The 21241-nt window shown below is 42.3% G+C and overlaps 1 long non-coding RNA gene across 1 annotated transcript in view; it reads right to left on the reverse strand.

Annotated features, from left to right (window-relative positions):
• Positions 1-20203, reverse strand: part of LOC119887197 — a 39707-nt gene extending 19504 nt beyond the window's left edge. Inside the window, exons 1-2 of the long non-coding RNA XR_005441632.1 lie at positions 20190-20203; positions 13990-14091 (exon numbers count right to left, since the gene is read on the reverse strand). This is a non-coding gene — a long non-coding RNA (uncharacterized LOC119887197). The remainder of the gene's footprint in view (positions 1-13989; positions 14092-20189) is intronic.
• Between the last annotated feature and the right edge of the window lie 1038 nt (positions 20204-21241).

The following is a 21241-nucleotide window of genomic DNA, read 5'->3' on the forward strand; positions in this document are numbered from 1 at the left end:
ATTAACAGCTCTCAGATCTGCGCCCGTGTCTCTAATGAGAGACGGTGTTCACTGCTCACGTTCGGTCATAAAAAATCTAGGAAAACTAAACATTGCATTCAATTCCCACTGCGTACGATGTGATTTAGAAGAAGAAGAAGAAGAAGGGGGGTAAAAACCAGAGCAGAGAAGCTTGGAGGACTGGCACCAGACCCAAAGCACAATTGAAGTGCTCATGCCAACCGCCTTTCATCTGCGATCGTGTTCGCGAGGAAGGCAAAATGGTCCACAAGGGTGGATATTTGGGGCAAAGTTCGCAAGTTCATTTCATTTCAGAGGAGGCCATGCCATTTTAAATCATCTTATCAGTCTTGGAGGAACCTGCAGAAGTCGGGGTGAAGGGGGGGCAAAGAAGGTGTGGATTTAAATTTGTTAAATGTTCTCTTCATCAGGGAATCGCTCCCAGGGGAACAGTTGGAGGACACAAACCTTGGTTTCCATAATACGTTTGCTCTCCACTTGAAAGGATGATACATACTCCATTGTAAAAAGAAGTTAATGTCACACTTCTTTAATTCAACTCTAAAGAAAAGCCTTGTTAAACAACTGGAGGAGGGTTTAATATATTATACGCTTTCATTAAACATATATAGAACTCCTGAGCTTGCTAAATAAACTAAAGCAGCGGTAGCAATCCACAGATGTGATGCTTCAGCACATGGCGGATTCCAGATTCACTCCACTTTATTTGTGCACAGGACCCCGTTGATCAAAGATGATGAATAACGAATCTAAAGGAGGGAAATTAGCATGAAAAAGTCCTTGCATTCCAACTGATGCATAAAATATCTGCACTTACTTTAATGAGCAGCGATAAAAGTTGCCGTGCTGTGCGGTGGGCAGCATCTTGATTGATGCTGCACATTAAGAGTACGCTGCCGTGCCCGAGCAAACATCACAGCAGCCTTGTCGGCCCATTGTCCCTGACTGCCTGCCTGCGAGGACTCTCTATCTCTTCTCCTGCCATTTTACCTGCCAAACTCCTGTTCTCCAAATCCCTTTTCTTGTTTAGCTCGCTCACTTTTTACCTCTCAGATATTCTGTTTGCGCTACGTCTCTTGCATATTCCCTGCTCCCGTCTCTCTCCGAGATAAAAGCCTTCTTTCTCTTCCCTCCAGCATACCTCGCTGCCAGACAAATAGCTCCACTTGTTTCAAAGTGGCCACAACAGAAGGACAATGATAAGAGAGCTGTCTCCCAACTGTCATTTCCTCTGTCTGCCCCCGCATCTCACATCACTGTAATTGACTGCAGTGTATCTGGAAGTGCTATTGTTCCTCAGGATACCCGTGAGTCTTGTCAGGAATTGTAGGGTGGCTTGTCATTCACTGACCTCAACATATTTGAGTTCTGGTGGTATTTTGGAAAATGCTACAAGGTGTCTGTCGCATGTGTTAATGTCTCAATTCCCAGGGATAGTCATTAATTCAGTCCTCAGCTAAAGGACACCAAGGATTGCAAGTGATTTGTGTAAATGAGGGTGAAGAAAAACCGCAATTAGGTAGAGTGGCTGTAAAGGTTCAGCTAGTCACTCTTTATTATACAATTTCTTTTCCACTGCTCTCTGCTCCTGCTGCTCAGCTCAAAGTGAATGATAAAACAGGCATGTCTCACACTCTTACTTTACCTACCAACACCGTTAACCCCTACCTGAGTAAAAATAAAAAAAGCTTCTTTTCTGCTTTTACATACATTTGCACACCTCTGTCTTTATCCTGGCATCTCCTGCATAGTCAATAGCGGAAGCTCAAGAAACAGGGCAAAGGATGAAGATGTTCAGTCATCTCTCCGTATTGTGCGTAAGAGAAATCTGTCTTGATCTCTCTTTCCTGCTAATGAGTGCCACGGCCCGGCCCTGCTCTCTCCAGGACCTTATTAAGACTTTCTTATTGGTGATTCCGCAGAGTGCTTAGCCAGCAGGTCAGCCGTGCCACCTCCCTTGAACCTGACCATCAATTTATATGAGCAGGTACACTTGTGCCCGATAAGAGCACGCTGTCAATCAAAACCAGGCACTGAGCGAAAAGTGAGCAGCCTGGCTGGATTTTCAGCCCCTTAAACTGATTTGGGGGTACAGATTGTTCCCTGAAGTGGGACCAGGTTTCAAAGTGTTTAAAGAGGAAGTTTTGACAGCAAGGGAAGAAAAGAAATCTTTGGTAGAAGAGAAGAATTTCTTTTAAGACAATGACGTATTATTATTAATTTCAATAGAGGGCCTGGTATGACCTGTAAAGTGATCAACAGAGGCTACTTTTCAGTGGCCTTGCTAGTTTGACTACTTTAAAATACCAATCAGTGCAGAAGCAAAACAACAAATGAAACACAATTGACCCTGAAATGTAAAATTTTGCTACTGTGATCATAGCAAATTGTATATATGGTACGGTTTGTTGAAAACCTGCCGTGTTTTTGCAATCCGCAATGCAAAGGTATCAACTGAGATTGTTTCTAAAGAAAGATTACAAAATGTGACATGATGGATATTCATGAGAACATTAGCTCTATTTGTTCATGCTTTGAAAGCCAGGAGTTCTACTGTACATAAGGTTTCATCTCTGTGGACTAACACTACCAAATACACACAAACACTGCAAATACACACAACACTAGCAAATACACACAAACACTGCAAATACACACAACACTACCAAATACACACAAACACTGCAAATACACACAACACTACCAAATACACACAAACACTCCAAATACACACAACACTACCAAATACACACAAACACTGCAAATACACACAACACTACCAAATACACACAACACTACCAAATACACAAACACTGCAAATACACACAACACAACCAAATACACAAACACTGCAAATACACACAACCAAATACTCAAAAGCACTGCAAATACACACAACACAACCAAATACACAAACGATCTGCAAATACACACAACACAACCAAATACACAAACGATCTGCAAATACACACAACACAACCAAATACACAAACAATCTGCAAATACACACAACACTACCAAATACACAAACGATCTGCAAATACACACAACACAACCAAATACACAAACGATCTGCAAATACACACAACACAACCAAATACACAAACAATCTGCAAATACACACAACCAAATACTCAAAAGCACTGCAAATACACACAACACAACCAAATACACAAACGATCTGCAAATACACACAACACAACCAAATACACAAACGATCTGCAAATACACACAACACAACCAAATACACAAACAATCTGCAAATACACACAACCAAATACACAAAAGCACTGCAAATACACACAACACTACCAAATACACACAACCAAATACTCAAAAGCACTGCAAATATACACAACACAACCAAATACACAAACGATCTGCAAATACACACAACACAACCAAATACACAAAAGCACTGCAAATACACACAACACAACCAAATACACAAACAATCTGCAAATACACACAACACTACCAAATACACAAACGATCTGCAAATACACACAACACAACCAAATACACAAACGATCTGCAAATACACACAACACAACCAAATACACAAACAATCTGCAAATACACACAACCAAATACACAAAAGCACTGCAAATACACACAACACTACCAAATACACACAACCAAATACTCAAAAGCACTGCAAATATACACAACACAACCAAATACACAAAAGCACTGCAAATACACACAACACTACCAAATACACACAACCAAATACTCAAAAGCACTGCAAATATACACAACACAACCAAATACACAAACGATCTGCAAATACACACAACACAACCAAATACACACAACCAAATACACAAAAGCACTGCAAATATACACAACACAACCAAATGCACAAAAGCACTGCAAATACACACAACACAACCAAATACACACAACCAAATACTCAAAAGCACTGCAAATATACACAACACAACCAAATACTCAAAAGCACTGCAAATACACACAACACAACCAAATACACACAACCAAATACTCAAAAGCACTGCAAATATACACAACACAACCAAATACTCAAAAGCACTGCAAATACACACAACACTACCAAATACACAAACGATCTGCAAATACACACAACCAAATACTCAAAAGCACTGCAAATATACACAACACAACCAAATACACAAAAGCACTGCTAATATACACAACACAACCAAATACACAAAAGCACTGCAAATATACACAACACAACCAAATACTCAAACAATCTGCAAATACACACAACATGGCTTGGACACGCTTGTTGTTGCTATAGTTTGTGACTCATGAAATGAGGCTGTACGACCTGAGCATGTCAAATCAAAGAACTTCATTGTCTCCTCATAGCGCAACACAGAATGACTAAACTCCCCTAACGACTGTAACGACTGTAACGACTATCGTTAGACTGCGCAGGTGCAAAGTGGAGAAACAGGACAAAACAAAATCACAGCACAACGAACGGATGACACGGACTCCACTTCATGAGTCACAAACTGGTCAGAAGGGTCAACCACTCATCAAAAGTTCACGTGCACAGTCTTAGACTTTTTAGTGTCCTCTGGAAACACTTATGTTGTCGTTGTGTGTATTTGCAGCGCATTTGTATATTTGCAGAATTCTGAAAACTTCCACAGTCCCCGAGGCTACAGTGCATTTCTGTGTTGGAGGGGGCGATGGCTGACTGACTATGATTAACACAAAGATCCCTCTCTTCACTGTCGTTATGAATGTGTTTGAATTTGCCACCGCAGTAACGGCAACGCTGCTAGAGAGCACAACACATAAATCAGCTGACAGATTAGTCTGTATCACAGAATTGTCTTTAGCTGCTGGCCTAACAAAGGTTCCACCAACGCTGTTCAAAATATGATGCTGGATTATGTGATAGTGACGGCACAGCCCAAACACAATGCCGTAAAAAGACAACAGACGTGCTTTTTCAGTCAATGTGATTGCGCCCATTTTAATGATTTCTATGAAAATTCATAAAATAACACTGAAACTGTTAGAGAGTGATGATCTAACCGTGTAATAATAGCTTGTACAGCCAATTGTGTTTCATTATTTCAACCTGAGGTGATTTTGGGGCTCTTTAGCTGCTAAATGCTCCACTACATTCACCAGCTAGGTGCTCACTTTGTCTCTCTGCTGTTTGGTGCTGGGCAGATGACAGCGGCGAGAGTGAATTAAAATATAAGGTAGTGGGCTGTAAAACCAAAACAATGAGCTGAATCCCTCTTCAGAGCTGATGGGAACAGCAGAGATGGGCTCTGTGGGTTTGTCACTTCAAGCAACCCCTTTCACATCATATCAATTCTTTTTTTTCCATTGTCAGTATAAAAATATTAATTATTGCAACTTTAAGGCCAGACACCACAGTCAAACAGGCTTATTTCCCAACTTTACTTATATCACAATGAAACTTAACAAGCTGAAAGAATACATAAATAAAAGCATTTTTTGAATTACAATTTTTCATTTCATTTCATTTTTCATATGCAAATGAAGAATGTCCTCGTTGAATATGTGCTCATTTGCATTTCACACAAATCCATTTTCCAGCACATTGATAAGACTCAGATGAATAATATTTTTTTTTTCATTGTGATAATTTAGCAAATGGCCAGACATTTACAGAACGGTTTATCAAAATATTGTTTTTTCATGAATTTATTCAAAATATACCACTATTATGTGCGACATGCGAACCTTTTGTTCTACATGTTCACAGATAAAATGCTACATAAAATGAGAATGATAAGAGAAAAACCCTCTAAATGTCTTGCTATAAGACTTAAGACTCAGTGTGTAATATTATGATGATCTAACTGCCCTGAAGGGCGAGGGAAATTATTTGGCGTACATGAAACATGGAATTTTGAGAAAACGTCCGTTAAAGATAATGCACTGTCCGTTAATGCAATAAAAACACACTTAGCATAGACACTACTGTCACATGAACACTCTAGATTATGCTCTAGAAAACGACCTTTCAGACAATGTACGATTCACTATGGGGAGTTTTAGACCGGTCGAACTTAGGGCACTAAGGGCAGTGCTAACAAAGATTAACATTTTGTTCGAAGATTGATTTGTACATTTTAAGAAAGTATGGTAATAATAAATTTTAAAATTGACAGATTGAAGCAAAATCATAATTTTGGACTGTGGTGTCTCGCCTTAAGCGGACAGTAAGCACAACGTAGCCTTACTCATCTCATATGACCCTATTGTAGCTGCATTTCAATGTTCTTGCATGCAGTTACAGTAGATAATAAACAGCTTTGATACAACTTACTATTATGTATACTGTGGTTTTACTTCATATATATTTGTCAGTCTAAAGAATAGGTTAAACAGGCTTTTAAAGTCTCTATAATGCAGCTAAAAAACTGAAACAACACCTCACAGAGAGCTTGGTAAAATGCACAAAGCATCACTGAGTCAGTAGCAGCTGACAGAATAAATAGAGGGTTGGAGTCAGTGACTTTACACCACTTGATTTGCTGGGAAATGTGCATTTTGCATCAGAGACCTAACTTTCCGTCTCTGTACTGATAATGCATTGGAGCTTTTTCGTGGTCACCGTTTGAATCGGTTACCGTCTGGGCTTGTTTTTCCTTGTGCACCTTCAAACACCACCAAAGGTTTTCACGGGCGGATGTTTTCATCTTCTGCCTCATCAGCCTGGAGTGCTGATTACATGGACTGGAAATGATGATACTGCCTGTGGGCTTGTTGTTCCACGGCATCTGATTCATTCGGAAGAACAGGAGATGACTGTTTCACAATCAGAGGGACGCACTGAAACTCCGAGAGGGGCTTTTTATACCCTGTCATCAAGATCTTCACAAAAGGTAAACAAAAATGACAAATAGGAGGCAAACAGCAGTAACAGCAGAACCAAATGATTGCTGTTTGCTTTGTTAGATCCTTCTTTCCTCAAGTCTTTTCAGTTGATAGTCCCCATGGTCTCTTAGTACTGTGCTGTTGTACAGTACAACTTGCTACGTCAGGAGCAAACCAATTAGTGGCTCTTGCGCTTGTTAATATGCTGAAATTGTGCTGTAAATAAAAGTTCTGTGATAACATCCCCCGCTAATTCTGCTGCTACATCACCATATCCACCATTGCAGACACATCATATTCCTAAAAACAATAATTGCCTACTGCCATGAAAACCAATTTGACTTCCTCCACAGGGCAGAATTAAAAGTTGGGCTTAGCAAGGTAATGAAGTATGGCACACACTAAGTCAAGGATGGAGGCTTTGTCTGAAGTAATCACTTCTCCGGATGCTGTGGCTTGGCTGCGTTTCATATCAACAAGACTGACATATGGAAAAATAATTAAAATGGACGCATTCAACCAATAACAGCTGGCAAGCTGCATTTTTAATACACTATCATATTTGCATGCTGGCTGTCAATCCACTCTCCCGTCTGAGGCAGAACTTTCCAATCAATCAAGGTGTTAGAGTTGTAATCTAGCTACATCAATGGCGGGGATTCTCAGTCCGAAGCGCCTGCACACTGAGCTTTTTGTATTCTTAAACACACTCCAGCACAGGGAAATCGGTATGACAATGTGACAGTGATTTACAGTGCAGGGTTTTAGTCGGTGACAGTGAGTGAATAGAAAAGTACACCGCAGTTCTTCTGTGACAAGAACAATTAATATAAGCCCGCGATCGGGCTTCAGTCTGCGTAGACTAGAAGCGATGATGTGGTGTAGCGTTGCATCACCACTGCCAGCAAACAAGGGAAAGCAAAGTTGCTCCGGCTCCCTCTTATCTATCTTCTGAGATTATGTTTCCAGAGAACTTTTATACAATTACTGGCGACTCTGAAGCTTCAAACTGAGTTCTGCAGTTTTTACACCCAAGGCAGTGTATCAGTGCAGTCCCATCTGACAGCAGCACACACACAACAGATCAGTGAGCATCCTCATTAGTTTGGCTCAGTTTGACAGAAGCCTCAACCTTGCTGCCTCCTAATTTTGGACAAGAGGACAACAGAACACACAGGAGCAAAGGAATCTGTGAGGCGGTGCATCGATCTGGACAGATGGCTGAGGGGACAGGACCAAGGTAAGCAGCTGTGCATGCTAAATAAGGTTTAGCATTACTAAAAGATTGTCACTCTGGGGAAACTCTAGGCAGGAGTTAAACAATTTGGGGGAATTTTGAAAAGTTACAAACAAAATGACCCCATGTGTTTGTGCCATTAAATCTTCCCCAGAAGAAAGAAAACACTGAAATAACGCACTCACTTTGAAATCCTAAATCAAAACCACATCTGCAGCCAGTACGTCTGGCACTCAGTGTTAGGACAAAACCAGGACTTTGAGCAAAGGGAGATCATGCAGGGAACAGATGGCCACCCACAATCACACTACCTGACTCCATATAGTAGCAGAAGGTTCCGGATTCATGAAACTGCGAAATGAGCAATGAGAAATGTTCTTGCACAAAAGGGCTTGTCTGCTGGTGGTTTGACAGATGGGACAAAAAAAAATGTCACACACCACTCTACTCCATATGAGGGGACGTGATTGGTCTGTAAGCTGGTGTGAAGTGGACTACAAAGACACCATGCACAAGTGAATGAAATGGAAGCTCTCTTCACCCGTATCTGTGTAGCACAAACTGATAGTTCATTCAGAAAGCTACAACAGCAGAGACTGCTGATTTACAGCCATTACTGTGGTTGACTCCTTCTTCAAGACTTTTTTTAAAGTCTGAAATCATCTCTCATATTATTTTGGTCACATATTAAACACCTGACATGGTTTTCCATATGAGAAAAAACATGTATTGTTTTTGTATGTGACACAATGTATTTTACATGTGATAAGTACATGAGCCTTTTAGAACAGCTGAACTTAACAAGCAGCTACTGCTGGAGAAGAATGTTTTTTCATCGCGACAGCTTTCTCCAGCCTCAAAAGACCACCACGCAATCCAGCGACGAGATTATTATTGTGAAACTTTTTTCTCAACAAGAAAAACAACATCTGTAGGCAAGTGTTGTAACTCCATTTTATTAGTACAAAGTTTACTGTCTAATATAAATTCATTGTTATAGTTATATAGTATAGTAACAGATTGTCATCGCAGTCTCATAAAGTTTTTTCAGATAGAACGATTTCTTTCTTTGTTCTTTTTACTCAGCATCTTCCTGTCTGTCTTATCAACATCTGAAATTTGTTTCAGCCAGTAGTACCATGTCATTCACTATTAAGTACTCACTGTATACAGTAGTTTTTCTATAGAGAGACGATATATTGTGTGAGATAGAGAGATCCATAATAATTTTACTCACTGATGTCACTTTCACTCATGTAAATGTACCTTTCTTTGTATTTATGCTGCATTGTGGGATAATTTGACCATAGGGCATAATAAATCTTTCTGGTCCTTTGGACCACACTGGTGACAAGACTGCAGATACGTTATATAGTGGACTACTTTAGTAAATACTGATGACGTGAGATGCTGCATTAAGGTTTTGCAGATATGTGTAGCTTTTCCTGTTCTGTAGGTATTGCACTGTAAGATCAACACTCAAAAATCAAGCATAACTGCTCACGTATACTTGTGCTGTTTTCAATAGGTTGCTTGCAGCTTGAAATGGCAAATCAAGCTGCAAGCAACCGTGACCATTCAAGCCGTGCTGGCACAAATGGTTTTCCATGGGACAGTACGTCGGTGCAGAAGGTGACCTGCAGCTCTTCATGTACCAACTCATTTGTTCTTTCTCTTTCTTTATGTCATCCCACACTGCTAACAAACTTCACTAATCTAAACAGGATTAAACGACTACAGACCCGTCGCTCTGACCTCTGTGGTGATGAAGTCTTCTGAACGCCTTGTGTTGTCCCACCGTAAATCCATCACAGACCCACTCCTGGTCCCCCTGCATTTCGCCTACAGAGCCAACAGGTCTGTAGATGATGCAGTAAACATGGCCCTTCACTACATCCCCCAGCACCTGGACTCCCCAGCTGCACCTCCAGTCACCAGTCTGTCAAACTCCTGAAGTTTGTGGATGACACCACCCACAGGTGGGAGATTGACCATCTGGTGACCTGGTGCAGCCAGAACAGTCAGGAGCTCAACGCTGAGGCAGTGGATTTTAGAAAGAGCACAGCCCCACCCTCCCCCATCATCCTCTCTGACTCCACAGTCACCACTGTGGACTCCTTCCGCTTCCTGGGCACCATCATCTCCCAGGACCTCAAGTGGGAGCTGAACATCACCTCCCTCACCAAGAAGGCCCAGCAGAGGATGTACTTCCTGTGGCAGCTGAAGAAGTTCAGCCTGCCAAAGACAATGATGGTGCACTTCTACACCGCCATCACCTCCTCCATCCTCACCTCCTCCATCACCATCTGGTACGCTGCTGCCACTGCCAGGGAGAAGGGCAGGCTGCAGCGTATCATTCGCTCTGCAGAGAAGGTGATTGGCTGCAATCTTCCATCACTCCAGGACTCAGAGCCGAGCAGGAAAGATTGCAGCTGACCCCTCCCAACCCGGACACAAACTGTTTTAGACTCTCCCCTCTGGCTGCGGTCAATCAGGACCAAAACCTTTTGCCACAAAAACAGCTTCTTCCCGTCTGCAGCTAGCCTCATTAACAAGGCCCGGGTCCCCCACTGACACTCCCCACTTTAAATAATACAAATGTAAATATTATTTCATCTCATATCATGCACAAACCTGGCACATTGCACATATTTGTTGTTAATTGTTCATTTTTGTTGTTGTTTATTTTTATATTGTCAGTTTATATATGTATGTTCACAATATTCTCTTCCATTGCAATATGTCTGCACAACACAAACCTGGAATAATGCACATGTAAATATCTGCCAGTATTATTTTACTTCTTTAATACTTGCCTCTGTTAATTCCATATTTATATATTTCTACATTTATTCATGTCATCTGTATGTTTGTCTGCGTGTAGCACCTTATCACCACAGCAAATTCCCCGTACGTGTAAAATACTACTTGGCAATAAAGCTCTTTCTGATTCTGATTCTGGTTCTGATTCTTTGTGACAGGTACATTGCATTTCCTGCAAGGGTGTTCAGGGTGTACCCCGCCTTTCGCCCGATGTCAGCTGCAGCCCCCCGCGACCCTGTACGCGGGATAAGCGGTTGACGATGGACGGATGGACATTGCATTTCCTACAGCTGCTTCACAATAAAAGGTTGGTTTTATTTCCAAAGTTTTCACTCCAAACACACCACTTCAAATTTCAAAACTTGTTTAGAATTAGCACGTGTTATGAAATTAGAACACGATTAAAACTCTGTATACCCTAGAGATGGCAATAACAAGTTCATGACCCTTCACTAGAGGTTGCTAAAAGGCATTTTGGGAAACCAAGGACACTACTAACTGAAGTAGAATTACACAGGGCAAGCTGAGGGGCACGTTAGTACACAAAAAAAGGTAGATTACAACAAACTAACTTGAACTGCAGTCTGAGAGGCTGGATGTTGGTTTCCCACCCCTGCACTCATGGCAGATCTCATTTAGTTCAGCACAGGGTTGTTTTTTACACCACCTCACAGATGTGAAGCATCCAGCTGCTCTGACCTCACATGTCCTCCCCAAGGGCTGTGCTTCAACACACACACACACACACACAACTTGGCATATAATTAACAACCAAACACACTTTCCGCCTGTATAATTAACCAACGTAAGAGACGCCATGCTTACCCAAGCCAGAGGACTGCCTCATGACTCCTACACCTTGTTCTGTCAGTGTGGCAAAAACATATCTACTAAAAAAACAACTGAGACGTGGTTAAAAAGGCAACATCTGTTTCCACGCTCACTTTTTCACTGACTGACCAGTGAATCTCTGTTTGCATTCTATTTTTTTTTTTCTCAGCATTGTTACTGTCAGCCAGAGCAAACCAAGCTGTGCAAACCTCTTCAAAAATAATGAAGCTCGGTGTGATTTAAATTCAGCACGACTGTTTACTTGCTGTTAACCTCAACGTGACTCCATCTCATCACTGCAAGTTCACATCGGCCCACAGGTTCACCGCTCTGGATGATAAAATCCATCCACAGATTTTGGATAAATTCAATGCCGGGTCAAGTGAGGGATCAAGTGATTTACTGACTATTTGTGAATCATTAAACTGGAGAGAAATGACTGTGTGTAGTCAAAAACACAGAATATACTTTAGTTAGGAGCAATTTATATCTTTCAATCAGTCAAGGAGAGAAGTGATATATATGTACCTAAAGCATTTCTGCTTTTGTTGATAACAAGAGTGCTTGTAAAAAAGGCCATGAGAGAGCGGGGGAGGCTTGGTTAAACTGTTCGTTTCCCTCCACCACCCTGAAGTGATTGTACACTAGTGAAATGCTAGAGATAATACCAACAGCAACAATACCCAAATCAAACTTCAGACCAATATTTCATTGATTTCAAGGAGTCAATCCACAGTAAGACCTGCCTCCGGGCACAAGACAGTCAAACAAAGATGTTGCAAAGAAGAATACTGTTGAAGAAGTGAGGTTCTTATATGTGCTTCACATACTTGTTGTTGTTTTTTTTTTTGCAATATTCTGTTTTTATTTATTTTTTTGTCAGCAGATCTTTCCAAGATCCCAATCTGTCACGTTTCATTTGTTTTTTCAGCAGGAGAATCAAAGGCTACCTGCTGCAGGAAAACACAGATCTGACTACACAGCTGCTGAACGCTAAACCAAACCCCACGCTGCTGTTGTTACAAGTATATAGCCGGAGGTGCCGGAATGATGCTGTTGTGATATTTGTACAGAGGGAAAAATCTATTTAAAATAATCAGGATTCATAAAACCTAATTTTTTCTCATCACTCATCTCTGGTAGAGATGCAGGGTAAGGGGGGGCGGGGGTACAGATAATATCAGCAGAGTTTGTTTTTTTCATCTTGCTGCATATGAATACCATTGTGAAATGGACCCCCTCTGGGGATGAAAACAAATGAAGCAAAAAGCAAGGAGAAAAACAGCTAATTCCTGTAAACATGAATACGATGGATCGCCATTAAAAATGAAAGTGGAGAGAAGCTTTCAGTACCCCTGCAGTTTTTTTTTGTGCACTTGGAAACAAAGCCATGATACTTTGTAAAAGAGGAGCAGTTTCTGCTGGGAAAACCACACAGGCCTGCCAAGCAACGCATAAATCTGAACTGGGATTAATAAAGCAACGACAGGTCATCAGCTGCTGTAATTACGATGATGAGCAAGAAATCAGCAGGTTTTTAGAACAAAGAGGAAGAGTGAAAATACATGTGCAGCAGTGGAACCAAATTACAATTAAATCATGTAGATTTTTACCAAAGCAGTCAGCCACCATGAAACATTACAAGACGTCCCGCTCTGGCACAAACACATTCATTTAAGCATTTGAAGGCACTACCAGGTAAAGGAGCTTGCCTCGCCACCCCTGTGTGGTGACAAACATACACACACACACAGACACACACACACACTCAGACACACACACAGGGTCTAGTTTATGGAGCCATAGATGGGAATAAATCACAAGAGCTCAGCCAACATGGCTGCATATTAATCAGTGTATTACCCCTGGGAAAACTCTAATGGCTGCATGTATATGTCTTTGTGGATGTGTGTGGGCTCGGAATCACCTTCTCCACCCAGTTGTCGCCCATCAGCAAGGGTAAGTGTGTGTTTGCTTGTATTTAATTGCAAAATGCGGAGGCAGAAGTTCACGTGAATTGCTTTAAGAGGGAAATTGAATCTGGAAACATTTCACCTCCCTCGGTGAATTGTTGTTGATCACCAGTGTTGTGGAACATTACGCGGGTCGCTTTAGGATTCAGCAGGTAAACAGAACGGTGTTCATAGATAAGTGGAGTTAATCCAATCTCCTGTGTAAGAAAAGAGAAGAAAAGAAAGAAAGAAAAGGTACGTTACCTTTCGGATGGCCTCGACCCAGCGTCACAAAGCCAGAGGAGATGAAGTTGTGAACATCAGCCCCTCCACTGCTCCGGACACTCTCCTTTCCATAGTGGAGACCTGTTCACACACACACAACCACACAGAGGCAGGCATGCAGGGCCACCACACAGGAACATGTAACCGTTCACATACATCCACATTTTGTGGAAACACAGGGGATGCATGCACACACACATACACACAAACACAATCAGCAGGGCAGACATATACACACAGTGTTAGTATTCTAATCAGTCCATCATTAGGAACATTAGCAACAGCTAAAACAGTGGTTCCCAGTCTGGGGGATGAGACCCTCCCAAGGAGTCACGAGATTAATGTAAAAACAACCCATAGTGATGTCATCAGGGTTATCTCAGCCTGTTCGTCAAGGCTAAAAACAGAAATGATGTGTTACACGCTGGGAATGTGGAGGATGAAAGACTTGAGCGTTTACCAGGCAGGGAATGTTGCATTATGCTAAACGTCAGATCATTTTACATAGGGTCCAGGCCATGATAGGCAGCAATAACAATGGGTTAAAGATGAGATAGATTTAAAAAAAAAAGTGATTTAAATAGAAATGAAAATAAAAAGAAGATTCTAAAATCCTAATTAACATTTCTAGTCTACAGTCCATTTCAAAACAACCAAAACGCACCCTCAAATAACCCAGGAACTATGACTAACACATCATCATCACCTTCTAAAATATTCTAATATCCCCCCTTTTAGAGCTTGAGCCATTTTAGTCACTAACCTCCCAATCACACATACAGAGTCAAACATTGGAGATGCAACAGGGTCACATTCATTGTCAATTGAACCCTGAAAATGACAGCGGCACCTCAAGACTCAAGGTGGTGCGATGCGACATGGGGAAGTGGTCTGGAGATAGGTTCAACTTCATTGTCCTCCGACGTGCTGGAGCAGCAGCTTGGAGAAAACCAGATGGACTTGATTCCCTTGACATTTGTCAACTTCACCTCAATTATATAAAACACGGAGGACAAGCTGAGCGTGTGGTCCTCAGCTTCCCAAATCTCTATGATCTAACTTTCACAAGCTACCGAGACTTGAATAATAAAAATGTTGCATGGACACAGATCAAGTTCTGGAAAATAATTACTTTGTTGTAACAAGGACAATAGGACAAATAGCCGCCCAAGCAGGGTTTGCAGGGTTTTACACAACTTCAGGCTTTCTTTTTCAACTTTATGGAAGTGTAACACTAAGTCACTTGTACAGCTGCAACTAACAATTATTTTCACGGTTATTTTCTTGATTTATCGAATGATGAATTACCCATTACCCACAATGCAACAGCTAAATCAGAGATTCAGAGAATATGCTAGCAGCGGCTAATGTAGCCTCCAGCCTACAGTACAGCAGAGACGAGGAGCAGGCTACAGAGGTCTGGTAAGCTCACTTCTTTCTAACTCCACATCAAAAGATTCTTTTCATTTTCAAACTTGCAGTCTTCAGCTCCAACCGATGCTGACTCAGGCGACATCACTTTCAATTATCAGATGCAATCAGATGCAATTCAGATTTCACACAGCTCCCTCTGGAGACACATCCTTTTCACATACGCAGTAGTATTCCTCAATACCTTTAAGATAGTTACTCTAGTAGCATCAAATCCTCACAACTAATTGTCAAAAAATTGTCAATTGACTAATCACTTTCTCAATTAATCATTTCAGCTCTAATCACCAGAATTCACCTTTAAGTGGTCACAAGCCACAAAGGCTGGGGGATCAGCTACAATATAAGCTAAAATAAAATGATAAAGTTCACCAGGGCCCATGCTGAAGATAAGAAAATAGTGTTTAGGCTTTTTTCTATCATGTTCTCAGTGGGCCCAGTTGTGTCTTTATCATGGTATGAAATGACAGACGGAGAATGACCCTCAGGCACAGATAGATGGGAAATGGTGGAAAAGTGAACCGTACAAGCAAACGCAGTGTGATGATCCTCATAAAAAAAAAAGCAATATGTTTCAACCACCCACATACCAATGCACTTTGAACTCAATCACACCTCTCCCTGTGCTGCTTTCATGGCTGCAGATAGAGTAGAGCTGAGGTTATTTTCCCTTTCTATCATACCAGCAATTCTGTGTGTGACACAGACACGCTATTGTTGTCTCTCTTTGTCACCTTTGTCATTGGTAGGCCACTCCACGACCCACTGCGACAACCCTTGAACCCATTCCCAGCTCATTAAGGTGAGGTAGCGTGTACAGCCTGCAGGGGGGAAGGCTACGCATTGTGAATTTATCGTCCTTGATACAAATAAAATCGTGACTTTCACCTCAACGACGTGCCGTGGAAATGAACGGCCGCCGGAGCAGACGCGTGTGAAGGATTCATATGGTAATACTTTTTTAATCAGACTTCTTCACCTACACCTCTGAATTACCTCCGAGAGTGGAAAATGTGAATAATAAGATAATTATATCACGAACTGAGCTGGATGTGGTTCTGTGTGGCTCTCTCATCGAGGAGGTTATCCCCCTCCAAGGTCGATTAAGCCTTAACACAGCCAGGCAGAGGTAATTTACATGGTATACTGATTATAACGCTATCAGATGCCGAACTGCTGGAGTGGACATGGAGCTGTGTACATCATCTCGATAAAGTTGTTCAGCTGGAGCTCGGCATCGCATATCTTGATATCTTTATGTTCCGCTCGTGCTCTCTTAGTGGAGAGATACACGCTGGAGCTTTATAAAGGCCATCTTGGCAAATACATGCCCCCTTTCTCGTAACCCTGCCCCAGCCCTCTCACAAAACTAATGGTGCAGTGCAGTAAGTCCTGATCCACACTGGTCCATAATTAACTGGTACTGCTACTGGAAAGAGATGCTGATGGATCCCTGCCTCCACACCTGAAACCTCTTTACAATCACACACACACACATACACTCAGGGGGGCAAAGGTTCAGCTGTATAATAAGGGGCAATAATGAGATGTAGGGCATTAGACAATTAGGTGGGGTCTCTCGGATGCTGAGGTTTAACACAGGTGCCCTCAGGAGGAAGCTTCTATTAAACATGTTGATGCAGTCAGCATAGAAATGTTGTTTTTAACACGTGGGTGATGATTATCTGACCAATGGGGGGCCAGCAAGGTCACAGAGGAGATGTTATAGCTGCACACTTTAAGGATTAATTGGAGGGAGGTTTCAGGCAGAAGAGGGAGGTTTTTTGTGCGTGCGTGCGTGCGTGCGTGGTTGGGGCAGGTGGGCTTACTGAGTGTGATTATAAAAGCGCCTTTTGGCGAATAATTAGAGTAATTATATCAGTGTTTTTTTATTTAGGCAAAATTCCTTGTTTGGGTAACTCTCAGAGAGCACACGCACACACACACACACACACACACACAAATGTCTGAAGGTCATGTCAAAGCTGCTAAATGGCTGGAAATGTTATTCTATCATCACGACCTTCTATCATTGTCCACAGCAGCTGACCTTTAGGTTTGGGAGGTTGCTCATCTCAGACAAAATGAACTGACTGCTCAAATACAGGAGCTCAAACACAAAACATACTGGCTGAAGGCTTTTCAACCTCATACACATACGCATACACTCTACAGTCGTTCTTCTCATTCAACTTATTCAGATTTTTCTGCTGCAGTAACCATAGACCCATAGCTCATAATCTAATTAGCCTATTCTTTTTTTTCCCCCTGCAGAACTGCTACATAGGAGTAATTGTTTTTTCTTTGGTTTCAGTTGAGTAAACTGAGACAGACAAAACAGCTACTCTCTGCACTACCTGAAAACTATATTTCATCATTCGGCGCATTAAGAAAATGTCAGAGAGGAAACCAAGCAACACTTTTCAAAAAACGAAAACGGAGGCAAATCTTCGCCTGTGGTGTGCGGTAAATAAATCAACTTCATGTGAAGAGAGCTGTGGGCCAATCTGCATTACTCAGAGAAGCGGTTATTGTTTACTTTAACCAAAGGCGAACTCCTGTAAAGGTATCTGCGTCTCCCTTTCAAGGTCTGCTCCTTGTTGTGGCTGTGGGGTGCTCTGTTTTTACACCCCGACCTAAAAGAGGATCTGAGCCCCATAACAATGCAGAGTGGATGTGAATAAATATAGTAGCACATGCGCTGGTATCATATTGTGCTGTCTGTACTGTTTTTGCTGTAGGCCCTGTTTTTTTAAAAGGAATATGTTGTTCTAAAAATGCAGAGAAGTTTTGCAGTGCACCAAGGGTACCGTGTCGCCACACAACTGCAATGTGAAAAAATAATCAGCACGTATTTTTAGAATTTGAGCCTAAACAAACTATAAGGATGGGGAAAAAATACTTCACTAAGGAAGTGATTACTGCTGGAGCAACTGGGCATCATTTCATGTTGAGGATCAAAGGAGTTTATTCCCACTTTTGACATAAGTTGATAGGATCCTCGTGGGCCCTTTAGCCACTTGCTTTATGAGGCCTCCCACCTGATTTAAAAGCGTCTCAAAAAGCCTCTGGAAGTGAAGTGCCATTCTTCGCAGCGACGACTCCAGCCGAGGCCTGCCTCCCCACTCTCTGCCAAATGCCCATTTAGGCGCACATGAATATGCATTTTCTGTGAGAGCGAGAGGGCTCCCTCTCCACAGCACCTTGGAGCCTGTTAGGGCATCAAGCGGAGCTCCCAATTTATATGCACACATTAACGCTTTCACCCGGGCTGTCACTGCCTTTCATGTCCAACCCCGTCAGGACTGCTGTGGTCCCTTATGAGGGGGGGCTTGGCTCGGGTAGACTGAGCTGAGCCAGCCTGAGTTGCAGTGATTGTGCGCAAGCAGGCAAAATAGTCACAGCCAAACAGAGCGTCAGATAGACAGATAAAGTGATGCCCGACCTTTACTGAGTATAAATACATGCAAGGTCGTACTGAAGGCAGCCTGCCACGTGCAGCTACGTATCAGCCGTGCCCCTGCATGGCCGGCTAGTGACCATTAGTGATAGGCTGATGCTGCGACTGAGCGGGGGAGAGTAAGTGAATGAACGCAGACTGCTCGCAATGAACACTGAGCTGCAAGAAAATGTTCCCAGTAAGGATTTGATAGATGGCGATGTGGCAGAAAGAGGCCATGTTTTATGACATGCACAAGAGTCGGTAAACCCAATAAAGCTGGAAGTACGCACAATATTATTTAGAGACAAAATAAATTGTGCTGCCCTGTAGCTCAAATCAACCGGTAACAACTACATGTATTGGATCAGGTGCTGTGATGTTTGGCTTTCAGAACTTCAGATATGCAGCTACAGTTCTGTCATAATCAGCAGAGGCCTTCTAAGAGCCCGGAGATATGTCTCCCCAGTCAACGAGAAGGTATCTGGGGTTTGCAGGGAACCAGGGTATGGTAAGGAGTCACTAAAAGTCAGGTAGCTGACTAACTACACACATATCATTTTTAAGGGCTGCAAAATCAACACCTAATGTGTGAAGTATTCCAATGTCAAAAAAACCTCAACATCGACTAATATTTCTTTACTTATCCTGTACACCGAGGCTCCACGTCTTTTTTCTTTCTCCTCAGCGACTCCATTGTGTTTCTATATGTCATTATTTCCCATCTGTGCCCCGCTCCCTGAGTGTCTTTGCCTGTCTTGATCTGATAACGCCTGCTTTGCCGAAGAACCTGCCGGCGTTGGCTGGCTTCCCTGGACTCCTGTTTTTCCTGCAGAGCTTTTGCCCGTATAACCGATTTATGCTCCCTGTCTTTCTCTGAATCGTGGGGCTAAATCACGCCGTGTGTGCTGCGTGTGATTCACCACTGAGTGACTGAGGGTCATCACTTCCAGCCTGTCAGAGACTGCAGGGCCGCGCTACCTTGCCAGCGTGTAATTATCTCCACTAGCAGGCCCCTCTTTTTTCGCTGTCACCCTCTCCCTCGCACTCTCTTGCTCAAATCGGATGATTACTGGATGTTAACATTGGAGATTACACTGCTGAAAGGGTGAGCACAGTGGGTGCTCTTTGGAGGGGCACACAGATTTTTCCACGGAAATAATGATATAACGCAAATGCTTTACACAGACGCCCTGAGAGTGATGGGCTACCTGAAATCTGCCTTCAAGCTATATAAAGTCATGACACACAATCTAGTGGATGCTTGTGAAGCTTTGAGTATTGAGTGGAGAGAGAGGAGAGCTCTTACCGTGGTTGGATTTGTAGGGGTGAACAGGGGTGTAGTGGTTCTTGGATGAGGTTCTGACTGGTGTGTTGTCTTTGGGTGAGCCGTTCATCGCTGCAAAATTCTCACAGTCATATTGTGATATGGGGATGGGCCCCTGCTGCCTCAGGATGTCTGCAAGGGCCCTGGAAAAAAAAGCAACAAGAACTACCGTTAATGCTGCAGCAAAAAGATGCTTCTCTTCTTGTACACTTTTCCTCTCTCAGTGCAGCTGAACTGAGTTAAAAATGAAGTAATAGCGCGTCTGTTTTCTACACAAATGGCTGCTAATTGTTAAGACAGTGGTAAGACGGGTAATTCAGGGCTGCTCTGTTTCGTCTTTTTTTTTTTTTTTTTTAACGTCTGGGAACATGACGAATGTTCATTTGCAAGAGAAACATTGGATGCATGAGTATCTCGTCTAATTGGGTTGAATTTGAATGTTTTTCAGACCGCACCAGGTGCATATGGAAGGATGGAGCCCTCGAGGGGGAGAGTGGAGAGAGGAGAAGCAATCACGATGAAAGAAAGTTCAGAAACTGTTTGTTTGCTTTTCTGGCATCGCATTTGAAAAAGGAAATCAAATTACTTTTGCAGCAATGCAGAAGCTCAAAGCTTTACACGACAAAGTATCACCAACGTAACCTTTGCTTTTAAATGAATATTTTGCCCCCCCACCACACACACACACCTCTTCCCGTTACTTATTGAATGTGCAGCGGTGCATGCATGTCACACGACCTTGAACAGCCCCAACGTTACACTATCCATTATTCACAGTCTTAAGGTTACTCAAGTGTTGAATAATGCATCCAATAAGAAAAGCTATCAATCTTGAGGAAATAAAGTGTGTCAGCATTTGTTCAGTGATGTGGGTACAGTCTACAACATGTGGTCCACTCATGTAGATAACTCTCATATGGTGAAGCCCCGGGAGGAAGCAGAGCCAAATGAGGAACTGAGATGATTAGGCCATGGTATCCCATCTCTGCTAAACATTCTTGTCAAATCCCATCTGAACACACCAGACAGCCATG

Source organism: Micropterus salmoides, unplaced genomic scaffold, assembly GCF_014851395.1.
Source record: "Micropterus salmoides isolate LMB-PRFRI ecotype aquatic unplaced genomic scaffold, ASM1485139v1 Ms_hic_scaffold_4050, whole genome shotgun sequence".
NCBI classification, from domain to species: domain Eukaryota; kingdom Metazoa; phylum Chordata; class Actinopteri; order Centrarchiformes; family Centrarchidae; genus Micropterus; species Micropterus salmoides.